At 37.3% G+C, this 17,416-nt stretch overlaps 1 protein-coding gene across 1 annotated transcript in view; it reads left to right on the plus strand.

Annotated features, from left to right (window-relative positions):
* Positions 1-1,858: 1,858 nt before the first annotated feature.
* The window catches only part of Syt7 (Synaptotagmin 7), a 586,971-nt gene continuing 571,413 nt past the window's right edge, over positions 1,859-17,416 (plus strand). Inside the window, exon 1 of the mRNA XM_073092479.1 lies at positions 1,859-1,979. The gene's annotated coding sequence lies outside the window, so the exon portion shown is untranslated. The remainder of the gene's footprint in view (positions 1,980-17,416) is intronic.

Here is a 17,416-nt window from a genome sequence, read left to right on the forward strand (position 1 = left end):
ATTAAACTTCAAAGTTCAAATTGGTAAACACTTCTCTACAAACAAAAATAATGCAATAGCTTGACGATACAATTTACAAGTTATAAAACTAACTTAACTATTTATCGGCAGTCCCCAAAGACTGCCCGCATTTTAAAGTTATGTAACCAAGGGTAAAAACGGAACCCTATTACTAAGACTTCGCTGTCTGTCCGTTTGTCACAGGGCTCTATCTCTGGAACCGTAACACTTGAAATTGTTACAGAGGGTGTATAACAGTGGTCGCTATAACAACAAATACTAAAAATAAAATATAGTTAAATAGTAAGTTTAATAGTAGGGGGTCTCCATACAACAAACCGGTATTTTTCGGCATTTTTCGAACTAACTGTTAAACCATACGTCATATAACTAAGTACGGTTGAAAATATTAAAATGAATAAAAATAACTAAAATAGTACATTACGATACGCGTGGCCAAAGTAGCAAATTTTTGCACGGCGTGAAGTACGAGCACATAATAGGCTACTTATGTCACAAGTATCGTATACTATTTTATAGCTCGTGTGACATAAACCCGCTTATACTTGTGAAGTAATATGAAAAAATATGATAATTATTTTGAAACTTATAAATGATTGAAATTAAAAATTATGAACTAAAAAAACAATAAATATGTGACACAACCAAAACCATTGAAATTTGATGCGAAGAAGTCTTGATTTAGATAATTTAGTAATTATTCTGCTCTTGTGATAAAGACAAATAACACCACACATACGTCGAAATCTATCAAGCCATTTAGGCTACATACAGGCGTCTAGACCAATGGCTTATAATGGGAACTCCACCTAAACGTATTAATGAAACATATGATAAGCAATCACATAATGTACTAATACATGACTAATACTAGTGATACAGTAGAAAATCGATTATCCGGACCTCAGTTATAAATATAAATATTCGCGATTATTCGGATTGACAAACGTGAACAAGTAACTTTTTAATAACCTTTGCAAATCAGCCAAATTTTGTGTGACATGTGCATTTAAAATTCCGGAAAGTCGCCAAATCGCACCTAAAAAGTCACTATAAAAAACAAAAACCCGTTTGTAAAAATATAGCCTATGTTATCTCCACAATTTAGACGCATCCAACGACACATCATATGTCAAAATTAGTGAAGTCGTTTGAGTTTGCCAAAGAATGAAAAATACATACGTAACAAACATATAGTCGAAAAACATTACCTGCCTAAATCGGTTTAAATAGCTTTGCTTCATAAACTCGATTATCCAAATTTTCGACAATCTGAATGCCACAAATAGGTTGCTTAGTCGAGATTCTACTGGAGTAGTTATGGCTAATTTTGATAATGATTCCTAATTTAAATATCTCCTACTATGGTGTGTAGCGAAAATACACAGTCAAAACAGACAATAAAACTCGATAAAGCTCAACAGTTAGTCTTATAGTGATTATATTGCTTAGTATATACACAATGGCAAAAACATTTATAAATACGTCCAAAATAAAATATTAAGATAATTATAGCTTTAAAAAAATACTCATTACTCACTTTTAATTTTTAAATGGCATTTAAAAGTATGAAACGTTTATAGCGATGTTTATTTTTTACGACTGTGAGGGTAATGTATTAATATTCGTACAGTGTAAAAATCGGCTACTTTGGACACAGAAATGAGTAGCTAAAATGCGGGTTTAGGTCACAGAGTGCTATAAAAATAATGAATATTTAAGTGGTACGGAAGCCTTCATGTGCATTCGACTAGTACTTAGCGAATTATTTCTATTTAAGTAGTAAAAAGTAAAGTTCGCTCGTTCCGATGTCCTGCGAAGCGAGCCAGTCTGTTCGCGGAGGCTTCGACGGGCGGTCGCGTTACGTTCTAACGTAGAACTTACGGTTGTTACGTGTTGTGTTGTGTTACTGTGTTCAGTGTTACCAGTGCAGTGTTAAGGATTTTCCGCTGTAACAGGTAAGTTTTTTAAATATTTTTTGTCATTATTATTATTTTTTTTAATTTTTTAAAGAAGTTATTTAAAAGACGTATTCGATGTGTTATGAATCGTCATGTACGGAAAAAAACGTTATGCTGTCAGTGTTTAAAGTTTTTGAAACGAAGCTCCTTAAGAATGCTTGTTCGGTATGTCGTAAATCGTCAAGTAAGGAAAACGCGTTATGCGATGTAATCTATACGTTTTCTCTGTCTCTGTCTATATACTAGTGCAATATCGTCTCATTATTGCAATTTTACGATGTTTTTTTTAAGAAATCGGCATTACAATAATACTTAACTTAGGAATAAACTTAGAAAATTAATAAAATGATAAATTGATACAAGTATTAAACATTTACATACGTTTAAAGTGTATGTCGTATTTGTCCAGCGCGGTAGACTATGAACTAATCCTTCTCACTCTGAGAGGAGACCCGTGCCCAGCAGTGGGACTGTAATGGTTTGATGATGATGATGAAAGTGTATTTGATGTGAGTGTTTCGTATTTACGATTGCTAAGAAATAATAAGAATTAGGTTACTGACTGGAATCTGATCCTCCAATCGCATATCTATATCATTTTATAATATGTAGTTAAGAAGCATGCAGTCCTATCTGAAGTTGGACACAGGTGCGTACTATCCCTGAGGACTAAGTTGGAACGACTCGTAAGTCTTCCTTGCTGTGCTTGCTTCAAATACAGCAGCGCTACACTGCTGTTATAAGGCAGAAACAGGTGCGGCGGTAGTGCTTCCAGAGGATCAATAATATAATTAAGCATTTTAAAATAATATAGGATTTGTTTTCGATTGTGTTTGTTTTTATAATATAGGATCAGCAGACGAGCATGCAGTTCTGATGGTAAGTGACTTCTACCGCCCATGGACATCTGTAATCAACCCCAGATAAAATTAGATTCCTACTTGAGGTTGCTCTACGCTGTGTACGTACCTATACTACCTATGGACCTTCCGGTACCTACGGACTACGCTGGAATGCCTCGTTAAAGTATGAGTGATATATTCGTAATCTATTTCGTTTTTATAGGTATGGTAAATATATTTATGAATATTGATTTACAAAACAAAGGATGTACGTAAACAAGGTTGTTTATTACATAATGTTGTTTGTCGGAAAACAGAAATATCCTCTTTGAAATTTCATTAAGTTTTATATGTTTTTATTTAAATTTTTATATTTCATACAGATATAAGAAGCATGTATGGGACTTTCTTTTATAATTAAATTAGCACAGCAAAATGCAGTTCAACAAGGTAAGTGGCTATTGCCGCTTATAGATATCTCTAAGATACGATTGGATTTCCATCTGAGATTGGCTAAAGATGCGTTGCTTTTTTTATAATATAGGAGTCGCAGACGAGCATGCACCACCTAGTGGTAAGTGGCTACTGCCACCCATTGACACCTGTAATCAACCCCAGATAGGATTAAATATTCCCACCTGAGGTCGTCCACAGATGCGCCGCTACCCCTGAGGACTAAACTGGAACGCCTCGGAAAAGTCTGTCTCCATTACCACACCCTTCAAAACGGAACACAGCAGCGCCTAACACTGCTGTTATTAGGTAGAAATAGGTGTATAGGTATATAGGTAGGAATACGGCGGTGGGACCGCCGGAGTCGAACCACAAAGGGTTCTACCACCTTCGTATCGGATATCCGAAAACAAATTCGAAACCGTAATTGAATCCGATATAAAAGTTTCAAATCATTTCCGATGAGGTCCGAGTCTAATTGGCACACTATTAAGAAAACTTTTCGCCCTGCTCAGCCGATACTGTTTGACCTTCGAAATAAAAGCAAATTACCTATTTGTAATATCTTTTCTGTTACAATTCTTTAAATATATCTAAAACCGATGTAATATCTTCTCTAAATGTATATAACTACAAGGTGACTGACTGACATAGTGATCTATCAACGCACAGCCCGAACCACTGGACGGATCGGGCTGAAATTTGGCATGCTGATAGATGTTATGACGTAGGCATCCGCTAAGAAAGGGTTTTGATCAATTCTACCCCCAAGGGGATAAAATAGGGGATGAAAATATTACTTCGTAATGCGAGCGAAGCCTTGGGCAAAAGCTCGTTTTTAATAAATCAGTATTCCTAATAACAGCAATCTTAAGAGCTGCTACATTCAGGTATGAAAGGTCGTAAGGGAGACATTTATCCGAGGCATTTCAGCTTAGTTTTGGGGTAGCAACGTATCTGTGGCCGACCTCAGGTAAGAAGCTAATCTTATCTGGGGTTGATTACAGATGTCCATGGGCGGCAGTAGCCACTTACCATCAGGTGGGTGCATGCTCGTCTGTTACTTCTATATTAATTTTTTTTTTAATAAATTCGTATCGATATCCAGATCCGGAATTATCGTAACATCCCATCCCTAGTATAGAGTTGTACTGAACCTTCAGTACCTCTTCGGCCCTAAACAACGTCAACAGCGCTGTAACAATATACAAATGTTTGTAGTGTCTGTCGGTTCAGCAAATATATAGCGACCCTTTCTTTTGTGAGTTCCTGGGAATTTAGGAGAGGGCAAATATTATGCTCGTTTTCATTGTACGGTTCAGTGGTTTGATTGAGGTCCAGGTTCGAATTCGTTGGTTTTTGTGGTAGGAAAGAACCATGCAGTTTATGTGATGGTAAGTGACCACTGCTGCCTATGGATATGATAAACCTCAAATTGGATTGAATTTCTTTTGAGGTTGACGATAGATGTATTTTGCTCTTGAAGACTAAGTTGGAATGCCTCGTGTCTTTATCGAAACCTGAAAACGAAAAAAAAACTAAACCGCCGCTGTTTTTAAAACTAATCAAACTTATTTGCATCGTTATGGCTTTCCAATTGAGTCCTCAGGGGTAGGAACGGATCTTTGGCTAACTTCAAGTAGGAATCTAATTTCATCTGAGGCTGATTTCGATGTCCAATGGCGGCAGTAGTCACTTATAGAAGAATTTCATGCTCGTATGTTTCTTCAGTATTTAAAAAAAATAACAAAGAATCGAATTAGAAATTTATAGGTTTTTTTTTGCAAAAATAAATCACATTATTTTATTACCCGACTGCAGGTAATGTTTTCGAGTATGCATGTATGTATGTTTGTTTAAAAGTCTTATTTATTAGCAAGCCCTCAAGCAAGCTCAAACGGCCTGGCGCATTTTAACCTTTTTTCTTTTTTTTTCTTTTTTGTTTACGAGGGGGAAACCTTCAAAGGGTACCCGACGACGTGGGAGCAACGCCGGGTTATGTGGGACTTTTACCGCACTAAAATCCCCCGGTGACCGTCCTCAGCGCTTGGTGGAGAACTCCGGGATCTCCTATGGCACACAACCGGAGTCCTCCGCGCGCGATGACCCTATCGGGCTCTGCCCTTGGGGGAGCAGTTTACGCTCCTCCCGCACACCTGGTGTTTACGACGGTATGCGGCCACACACACCGCTGTCCTTCCCGGGGTTGCTTGTTGGACGGTTCGAGCTCCCACTCTTGCCGCCCGCAACCCCAGAAGCCCCCTTTAAGTCGCCTTTTACGACAGGCAGGGGATACCGTAGCCCTATTCTAGTCCCGGGACTACAGGGACAGGCGGATTTTAACCTAGGAGGTGTCGTGGAATATATTTTTATAATAATTGCTAGTTGAAGCAACCAGTCCCTCATTACATTAGCTTCTATATAAACGACCTTTGGTCAACCTATAACCGGACCTTCCGTTAAAAGCATAGTAATTGAACCCGTCACACTATAATTACTTAGTTGAACCTAAGTAATTACATTGCGTGATCTTTCAGCGCCATTGTAACGGTGTAAAATGCAACTTTGTCATTAGCTACGTGAAATATAGCTTTTTTTTAATATTTGAACCTGACGATAAAGCAGACGTGCTACCTGATGAAAAGTAGTCAACGTCGCCTATGGACATTTGCAACACCAGAGAAGTCGCCAATGCATCGCCGGCTTTGAAGGAGAGCTCTTTTTGCACCTTTTTTGAAGAGCCCCATGTCATTGCGCTCCGGGAATACCTCAGAAGGAAGTTCATTCCACATCTTGCACGTCCGTGGCAAGAACGTCCGCGCAAATCGAACCGTGGAGGACCGCCACGAGTCCAGTTGGTGTGGATGGAACTTCATCCTTCGGCGAGTGGTGCGATGGAGGAACGGTTTAGCTTTAGAAGTAGCGAACGATAATGCAGTCCACATTTTTATAGTATAGAAGTAGTGAACGAGCATGCAGTCCACCTAATGGTAAGTGTCTACAGCTGCCTACGGACATCCCTAATCAACACCAGATAAGATTAGGTATAGTCCGCGCCAAACTGCTAGTCCGCTCCGAATATAGAAACGAGTCGCGTCGCAACAATTTCACAGAGTACTAGCAGTTTGGCTTGGACTATACCTACATCATAGATTAGTAAAGATTACTCACTCCTAACAAGAAAATGTACCCAGTTTTGAGAATTGAAACAGTTGCGTAAAAAAAATTTGCCACGTCTCCGTGCTAAAATGTCCCTAAAATATTTGAAATTATTATTATAAATTATTTAATTATCATGAAAATTACGCAGTATTAGTTATTTATTCGTAAATTTTCTCTAAAAATGTTTTTATTTGTCAAGAATTCAAAAAAAGAACTTACTATAATAAGCCATTTGCGGCTTCATTCAATTTCAAGGCGGCGAAGTATCTTTACTAATCTATGACCTACATAAGGTCGGCTACAGATGCGCAGTTACCCATGAGGACTAAGCTGGAATGCCTCGAATAGGTATGTGACCCGTACCAAACCCTTCAAATCACAACACAGCAGCGTTTAACACTGCTGTTATTAGGTAGAAATAGGTGTGGCGGTGGTGCCGGAGTTGAACCACAGAGAGTTCTACCACCCTTCAAGCACGTATGCTATTTATATGTATATGAAAAAACACAATGGTTTTAAACATGTTTGATAATCGCTGCGGTACGAGGAACTCTGTAAAAAGATTTTAATAAACGAGTTTAAGCGGATTAAACTGGGTTCAGTTATAATCTTGCTTAGATTGGGAATTATCTGAATTCGTTGTTAAGTGGCGATACGATCCCTTGGAGCAAGTGGAGCATGCTTCACCACGTTCATACAGTGAGTTTAAGATAAGGATTAATTATTAATTATTCGTGAGATCCCATTTTGTCGCTTCTTATAATAAGAATAGTAGACGAGCATGCAGCCTACCTGATGATAAGTGGCTATTACCGCCCATGGACATCTGTAATCAACCCCCGATAGGATTATATATTCCTACCTGAGGTCGGCCACAGATGCGCCGCTACCCCTGAGGACTGAGCTGGAAGACCTCGGATTAGTATGTCTCCCATACCACACCTTTCAAACCAGAGCTTTTAATACTGCTGTAATTAGGCAGATTTTTTAAAAATGTAAATATTTTTTTCATATAAGTAGCATACTTTTTGTCTTTTTAAGAATAAATTCCTTAAACATTATTATAAATAGCAGTATAGTATAGTTAATAATAGCAGTGATAGCCTAGTGGTTAAGAAACGCGGCCTCTCAATCGAGGGGTCCGAGGTTCAAATCACAGGCACGAACCTCTGATTTTCAAATTTATGTGCGTATTAGAAATTAATGATCACTTGCTTAAACGGTGAAGGAAAACATCGTGAGGAAACCTGCACACCTGAGAGATTTATAAAAAAAAGTGTGTGTGTGTCAGCTACGACGCACGATTGGAGTTTACTCCTTACGAACGATAATTATGATATATATCGAATAGAAAAAAAGGGTAAATGAACGCATCTGCTAAAATGATAAGAGAAACAAACATATATCTGTAATTATTCGGATTATTTATATTACTTCAATAATGCGTATTACATAAAGTATGTTACAAAATAATATAAATAATAATAATATTAATAATTGTGTTCAATTTATACAAATCCAATTTTAGGATGATTGATTTCTTTCACTTTGAATTATAAGTTGTGGCAGAACTTCGTAATACGCAGGCGCGCAACACACACGTACAAACATACGCACACATTCAACTCTCAGACTGGAGGTAGTGAACTATACAGTGAGACTACGAAGTATCGCGCAAAGAGGAGACCCCGAGAATGAGATACGCTGTGTAATGTATTCCATCTCATTCTTTTACACGTTCAATCCTACAGATATATATGTTTGTCTCTTTCTACGTTACGCCTCAACTTTTCGTGTTACACTTGATTTTACTCCTCATAAAATTTCCGTACCGGGCCTTATAACTCAAATCGTTTCTTAAGGAGTAAACTCCAAAAAAAAAATCTCAAAGGTATGTGAAGTCTACCAATACGCACTTGGCCAGAGCGGTGGACTATGGCCTAATCCTTCTCACTCTGAGAGGAGACCCGTGCAGCAGTGGGACAGTAATGGGTTGATGATGATTATTATAAATTAATTGGGTTTCTCTTTTCTGCCTTAAATGACATTTTATGAATGTACCATATTATTACGTATATCTTCGACCTATCAAAATATTTCTGTCCTTGTTACAATGTTTTAGAAAAATCGTTTTCTTATTTTTTCCAACTCCCACCCTAATGACCCGCGTAAGATATCTTCAAAAGCAAATTGCCAATGTATCCCCAGCTTTGGACATAAGCCCTTTGGGTCGAAGTCCTTTCTGATCGCCTACTTAAAACAGATAAAAGTTTTATTGAGTTTCAAAGATTTGTTGTTAAATACTTTGTATCTAAGATAAAAATATTATATATCAGCCATCTGTTTCAAGTTACTGCCTTGCTATATTTTTGCTGGTAATTTTTTTTACCTCGACTACTAAAAGTTTCTATTTTGCTCTTCAAACTGTTATAAAACACATTTTTTATAAATGGAATAAATTTTATTTTGAGGCGAATCATTATGATTGATTGATTTATTTTCTAGTTTTTAGTTCGATTAACAATAAAAGCGTGTTTTTTTTAAACTATTATATTTTTAATATTTAAGTCTGTGACTAACTCTTAGATTGGAGAATTAATCTTATGAGGATAATGGGAAACTGTTATCACATTATTGCATTGTCATCAGTCCTTGATACGTGTGCAAAGTTTAAAATTTATCAAGCTTCTAGAAACGGGTGAAAATTGAGCTCAAAGATTCCGTTACATACATATATTCATACAATCCAAGCTAATAAAAACGTGTTAAAAAGGAGATTCATTCTAAGAGTAAGATCCGAAGGTGAACCCTCGGAGGTTCACCTTCGGATACCCTTATTTCTGTCTAATAACAGCAGTGATAAGCGCTGCATTCTGGTTTGAAGGGAACGGAAACATACTTAGCGGAGGCAGTTCAAGTTAATTCTCAGGGGTAACGACGCAACTGTGGTCCTATCTAGGAACTGATGGTAAGTATAATTGCCCATAGACATCTATAATGAACATTATAGATGTCTATGGGCAATTATACTTACCATCAGATGGACTGCATGCTCGTTAGATACTTCTATATTATAAAAATACTAATTATATTGGCAATGTTCTTATTACACTAATATTTTTTCTAAACACTAAAACATACCGATTAACTATTTAAATAAAATTACCCATTTACCAAAAATGCCTTATAACTAACTATAAGATGGAGAAACGAAAATAACTGTAAAATAGCTAGTCATTTTACATTTATTACAGCAACTTCCATTCGGTAAATGATATTAATTTACATAAAATTGCCCGTTAAAGCCTTATTACCAATAAAACAATAAACTAACTGTGTAATACCTTACATTAGTGATAGTTATTTGCATATTCCTTCAGTGATCTTCTTTTTACCACGCTTTTACTAGCTGTATGTGTGTATGTAACGGAATCTTTGAACTAAATTTTTACCCACTTTGAATGATTCCATTAATTTAAATTTTGAACAATTATCATGAACAATACATATTTACAATACATGATTTAAATAATTTTATCCCATTCACCCCATCAGGATCGTCAGGGATCAAGATTAACAATTTTTCTTGTGCGATTTTAGCGTGGTTTTTAGTTTTTAAACTATAATTATTATTCGTTATCAATCCATTTTTGTCCCAATGTTGGGAACGGGAGTCTCTCAGTGTGAGAAGTACTTACGCTGTAGTCCACTTCGCCGATCATGTGCGGATTGGTAGACTTGACACACATTTGAGAACTTTTTTAGATGCTTGCGGTTTCTCACGATGCCTTCCACCGTTTAAGCATAATAATTCACTTTAATACACAGGTTATTTAAAAAATTGTTTTTTTATTATCAAAACCTAAAAGTGCTAAAAATATAGCCTATGTCAGTCCTTCAATATTGACGAATCTAACGATAACACATTCATTCATACATACATACATACATGCATACATACATACATACATACATATATACATACATACATACATAAGTATATTGACTCGAAAAATATTACTCTCCGCAGTCAGCTAAAAAGATACACAACTTTAAGGTAAAAACCTATAACGTACTCGTATATATAAATTTAAAGAACTTACTGTGTTCAGACCTTGATTTTCCGGCGCATTGCTTTTCAAATTACACTTCATTCTGACCTTTTCTTTGTCTAATTTATTAGAAAGTCTAACAGTGTTTACACATTATCCGATCCGGTATACTGTTACTGCTTTTACGATAAAACTTTTAATTTCGGTATTTATGACATACTGAATACCACCTGAATAAGTGACGAAACGGGTGATTAATCATTACCGCTAATACGGATTTGATTTAAGGGTTTCTTAGGTTTGTAAATGGATTTCAAGTCAGATTTTGAGTGTAGAAAAATAATTTCTATGAAAAATACACAGATTGAAAATTGATGTCTAAATTCATTTCAGCTTGGTCAGGGATCGAACCTAGAATCCTTTGCCTTAACCGATTAACCATTGCACTACGTGGACTAGTCTCAAATATTACGTGCATCCGATAAAACGAATCGGTTCTCCGACAACCCATATCGGACCAGATGTGCAATCACCAGACATTACTTAAGATTTACTGTTACATCGTCCCGGCAATCTCCTAGTCGCCAGAACCCTCAGAGTTACGACCGGTCCACATCGTACGCGAATTAATCTCACAATCTATGTGTATCCGACAAAACGGATCGGTTTTCCATCCGATACCGGACCGGACATCGTGCAATCGCCCTAACGACTCATTATTTAAGATTTACTGCTCCACCCGGCAATTCCTACGTTTCAACTTGTTCTCAAATGTTTTCATTTTGTTTCCTTGAATTATTCAGTTCGCGTTCAGAAATAAGCAACCACCATCTTGTTTATTTCAAGTGCCTTTGTGGGATCCTGGGCGCTATTGTGTGGGTGTTTTGTATAGAATGCTAGATTTTAGGTACACTACGCATAATTACTGCTCACCACTTCAATATTTTTATTTTAAAGAAGTACTAAATGTGGAATCCACTTAATTGTGTCATCGCTGCAAATGGACAAATGATATAATCATTAGAATTCTGAAGGTGGTAGAATCCTCATTGGTTCGACTCCGGCGCCACACCTATTTCTACCTAATAACAACAGTGTTAAGCGCTGCTGTGTTTTGGTTTGATGCGTGTGATAAGGGAGTCATACTCTTCCGAAGCGTTCCAGCTTAGACTTCAGGTAGGACCTAATCCTATCCGGGGTTGGTTGCAGATGTCCATGAGCCACATTGGCCACTTACCATCAGGTGGACTTCATGTAGGTACGTCTGCTACTCCTATATTATAAAAAAAGATAGGATAGATAGATAGGTAGAGTTAATTATCCAATTCACATTCCTAATCTTAACCAAAACTTTAAAATGTCCTTAGAAGGAGTGACGCATCTCGGTTCCGTTTCATATATCCATAGGTGGCCGTAGCCACTTACCATCAGGTGGACTGCATGCTCGTCTGCTACTCCTTTATTATAAAAGATAGTAACTCATATTTCCCTCATCTCTACATAAATACAAAGGAAGAGAAATACAGCGCCTCCTACCGGAAAAGCCAGAAATATAAGACGGTCAAAATTTGAATATAAGACGAAATATAAATTTATAATGACTACACACAGATCTGTAGTACTCATTAATGAGGTATCATTAAAATTGAAGGCTCTGAGTGTACTCTAATGGAATGTCTCTTGAGCTTTTTTATTGTTTAATAAGGAGCTTTGGAAGGTTGTGTTAAGTGCGTAATACGAGTAGTAGTCTACTTGCCCGGTTTTGCTTGTGATGATTTTTTTATTTATATTTAAATAATTCGCAATTCAAAAACGGTGCTAAAAGCTCTCCTTCAAAGCCGGCAATACATTAGCGACTTCTCTGGTGTAGCAAATGTTCATAGGCGACGTTGACTACTTTCCATCAGGTACCAAGTTTGCTTTATCCTTAGGTTCAAGAATAAAGAAAAAAAATCGCAGTTATTATAAATTTAGTTATATCAAACGTTGACTTCTTGGTTTTTATTTTGGCTTTTCATGGCTTTTAATAGAAGTAGCAAACGAGCATGCAGTCCACTTGATTGTCAGCTCATCGATTAGGAACCAAGTTAGAACTAGGTATCTGAAATAGATTGAAAATGCGTCGCCACTCCAAAGGACTAGAATGTCATCTCATATGTAATTCAGCCGGCATATTTTTTTTATAATATAGGAGTAGCAGACGAGCATACAGTCCACCTGATGGTAAGTGGCTACAGCCGCCCATGGACATCTGTAATCAACCCCAGATAGGATTAGATATTCCCACCTGAGGTCGGCCACAGATGCGCCGCTACTCCTGAGGACTAAGCTGGAACGCCTCGGAAAAGTATGTCTCCCTTACCACACCCTTCAAACCGGAACACAGCAGCGCTTAACTCTGTTGTCATTAGGTAGAAATAGGTGTGGCGGTGGTGCCGCCGGAGTCGAACCACAAAGGGTTCTACCACCTTCTATAATCCTCCAAAACGCATGAACTGCTTCACGTTATAAATAGGTGTGACGGTGGTACCCCCATCAAACCAATATGGTCAAACCATAATGGCCCTACAACCTTTTAATTTTAAAAACATCAGACATAAATTTGCCAATTACTCCACGACTTACATCGAGGCGACTTATATAGGAGCTGCCTTGTGGAATACGCTTAAGGCCTTTTCCAGCAGTGGGACAGGTCTGTGCTGTGAAATGGAACTCTAAAATTGGTGCAACAAAAGCATTTTAGGGAGAGGTTGATTGGCTGAATAGATAAAATGTATGTCGTTCACGTAGCAATAGCGTAGAGGTGCTACGCTCGTAGCAAAATCGTAGCAAGAAATACGTAGCATTTTGCTTATAAAACATGTTAATTTATCTTACTTTTCACCCGAATCAAATGAATATGTGACATGCTCAAATCTTGTTCTGTCTTGTCTACACTTATCTTGTCCTACCCAGCCCTATCGCCTACCCTACTTAAACGCTAAAGTATAAAGTAATATAATATGTAATAATAACATATGTATTATATCTTAAATATATATTTCTTATGTGCGTGTGTGCGACTGGACTGATTTTAATGAAATTTGTTGTGTGTGTTCAAGGGGACTTGAGAATGGTTTAGATTCACAATTTAGTCTGTGGGAAATAGTACATTACAATACGAGGACGAAAAATTTTTTTCTGACAAGTGTGAGTTTGCAGGCCGAGCCGCAGGCGAGGACTGCAATCACACGAGTCAGAAAAACATTTTTCGTCCGCGTGTTGTATAAAATTTTATATTACGGGGTCGGAAATGGGGGTTTTGCGCACGCGAAGCGTGCGTAAAACGTCCATTTACGCACGCCGTGATATAAAGGTTTTTTTTTATTAATTTTTAATTCGTGATTTTTTGATTTTGGAATGTTTCACATTGGATTCGACAGACTTCGATACCATCGCAGTTTCAAATATTCTATCTATTTTTCAAACCTGTTAGTGATAAGGGTTGTTCACCCTTAACATTTTTTTATTTATATGGCAACACAACGTTTGCCGGGTCAGCTAGTAATCATATATATTTCCAGAGGTTCGGAGTTCGCAGCAAATGCCAACGCAGCATAAAACTTTATTCTTTCAGAGCTACTTCCGTAGAAATTTGTAGTTTGCGGCAAGTGTGGACGCAGCATAAAACCTTATATCGTTTCAAGCTAAATACGTAAATGTTTGGAGTTTGTGGCAAATGATAACGCAGCATATAATCTTATTCGCTTCAGCCTAATGATTTAGAGGTTTGTAGTTTGCAGCAAGGAAGAACACAGCATAAAAGCTTATTAGTTTCAAGCTAAATGCATAAAGGTTTGTAGTTTGCGGCAAGGAAGAACGCAGCATAAAACCTTGTTGATTTCAAACTAATTACGTAGATGTTTTGAGTTTGCGGCAAGTACAGACGCAGCGTAAAATGGTTTTCGTATCAAGTTAATTGCGTAGAGGTTTGTAGTTTGCCACAAGTGAGAACGCAGCATATAACCTTATTCCTTTCAAGCTGAATGCGTGAAACCTTTAATCGAATCCACATATTGCTCCAAATGTATTTCCTACGAAAGTTTCTATTTCCGAACGTACATTTCACTGGATTTAATACCGTGTTGTTCTGGAAATGTTACGTAGATATTCCACAAAATTCTTGCCCTGGAAAACTGTAACACATTTACGTTTGTTAACTTTCTTCAGAAATACGACATGTGATTTATTTTTGTGTTGCCAAAAGTTTATATGGTTCTGATATGACATAAAAGATACACGGTTTCCCTAGTCTTCGGTGTGGCATTTGGTCGACCTCAGGACGTCAATATAAGTATTATTTTTTTATAAGTATACCTAATGATAAGGCAGACGGGCTACCTTGTGGGAAGCAAACACCGCCTATGAACATTTGCAACACCAGAGGAGTCGCCAATGCATCGCCGGCTTTAAAAACAAGCTCTTTGTGCACCACTCTTGAGGAGCCCCATGTCAAAGTAGTAGTAGTAATAGTAAGTATATCGGAGTCCTGAGGTCAGATAATAGCCACTTTATTGAGTAGCTAGGTTGCAGTGCACCTGATACTACTAACTCTTTTAAATTATTTTGTTTAAAAGTCGAGTGCTACGAGATGCTACGTCCTTACTACGAGTGTAGCATCGCTCTACGCTATTACTACGAACGAGCCATATATCTTTTCAATCAAGCAGCCTCTTCCAAAATACAATAAAAAAAATTATGTATTATTTTCAAAGTCCCACTGCGGAGCACGGGACTTTCCCACAGCTGGGCTAGGCTCCCAGCATAATCCAGTTCCTGTGTGGAGTTGTGAAAGGGATGATTTAGTGACCAACATGTTTGATGTTATCAAATTTTTTTTGACCTTCAACAAGGTTTTGTAAACATGGCATTGGTATGAAAAAGAATAGACAGATAAGACGGGTTATTTCTGATAATTAGGTCTGTCTGAGAGATTTTTACAAAAAAAAAAAAACAGAATTGGAAGTTGAAGTTGAATTTGCACTAAGTTGAAGGTGGTAGAACCCTTTGTGGTTCGACTCCGGCGGCACCACCGCCACACCTAGTTCTGTTATAACAGCAGTGTTAGGCGCTGCTGTGTTTCGTTTTGAAGAGTGTGGTAAGGGAGACACACTTTTCCGAGGTGTTCCAGCTTAGTCCTCGGGGGTAGCGGCGCATTTGTGGCCGACCTCAGATAGGAATATCTAATCCTATCTAGGCTTGATTACAGATGTCCATGGGCGGCAGTAACCACTTACCATCAGGTGGACTGCATTCCCATTCGCTGTTCCTATGTTATAAAAAATAAAAAAAGACCCGAGCCCAATAGTGGGACAATAATAGGTTGACGACAATTTTTAAAACTCACGGGTGCTTTTCTAAAAATCGAACCCTGGACCTCCAATCAAATCACTACTATGCAACCTATACACATATTATTGGATCTCAATACACTATTTATAATTAAATTCCCTCCCCTATGTAGACGTAAGTTCAACTAAGTTAATTATAAACATTATATTCCCTAGGCACACTAGAAACATGGTTAGATTGTAGCTGTAATTATATTATAGTTTAATTTACTCTATACATGAGGGACATGAGGCATTCCAACTTAGTCTTAAGGGAAAACAATGAAAATATCGTATTAAGAACTAATATTACTTTTGGTGAAGATTTAAGCCGCTTTTTTATAAAATGTATGTCATTATTTAATTTGTAATATATTATTCGATTAGAAGGGTAATGTTTTTAGAGCGTATGTATGTATGTATGTATGTATGTATGCATGTATGTATGCATGTATGTATGTATGTATGCATGTATGTATGTATGTATGTATGTATGTATGTATGTATGTATGTATGTATGTATGTATGTATGTATGTATGTATGTATGTATGTATATATGTATGTATGTATGTATGTATGTATGTATGTATGTATGTATGTATGTATGTATGTATATATTGACGGATTTTAACATATGAGGTGTCGTTGGATTCGTCTAAATTGTAGGAGTGACGTAGGCTACATTTCTTTCCAGTTTATATTAAAACAGTCGGGTTTTTGTTATTATGATATGTACTAGTTATTATTATAACTGTAAGTAATCTAGGTTTAGGTTAAGAGAGGCTGGAATCTTTTGGGGGTCCAAGCTTTAAATTCCAGGCACGCACCTGTGATTTATAAAGTTATGTGCTTAAAATCATCGCGAGGAAACCTGAATGTCTTAAGGCCCGAAAAAAATTCTCAAGTGTGTGTGTAATCTACTAAGTCTTCTGTGTCTGTGTGTAATCTTACGCTGGCAGAAGACCTGTGTCCAGCAGTGGGACAATAACAGTGGTTGACGATCACTATAAATCTAAAGGCAAAACGAAAATTTCCATGAACCGATATCATACTGTAGTGGGAAAGGAATATTTTATTAAAATGGTTTCCAGAGGTCACCGCTCGATGAGCTTTGTAACTCAATAGTTTACCGGAGTTTGTTGTTGAAAACGTGATTCTCTTATGAAACATTCACGTTGGCTATTGATTTCTGTCAGAAACCATTTGACGACCTGCGTGGCGGAGCGGTCACCATGCCGGTCTGACGCGCAGAGGGTCCCGGGTTCGATCCCCGGCCAGACAGATTTCTAAATGATGAATTTAGATTTCTGTTTCTGGGTCTGGGTGTTTGTGTATTTGTCTCTGTGTGTGTCCATAGCACCCACGATACAGGGAATCCTAGTGTGGGGCTGTGAGTGTAGAAAGCGTTTTTTAAAGAAACGTGGCTTAAACGGAATTTTGAAAAATATTTATGTGTTTGTACTATCGATAATAAAATATGGGAGGTTAAGTTAACAATACTTTATGTGCGTATTAGAAATTAATTATCACTTGCTAAAACGGCGAAGGAAAACAT

Source organism: Epargyreus clarus, unplaced genomic scaffold (assembly GCF_041222505.1).
Source record: "Epargyreus clarus isolate Ecla_fem2 unplaced genomic scaffold, WU_Ecla_fem_2.2 ptg000036l, whole genome shotgun sequence".
NCBI lineage: Eukaryota > Metazoa > Arthropoda > Insecta > Lepidoptera > Hesperiidae > Epargyreus > Epargyreus clarus.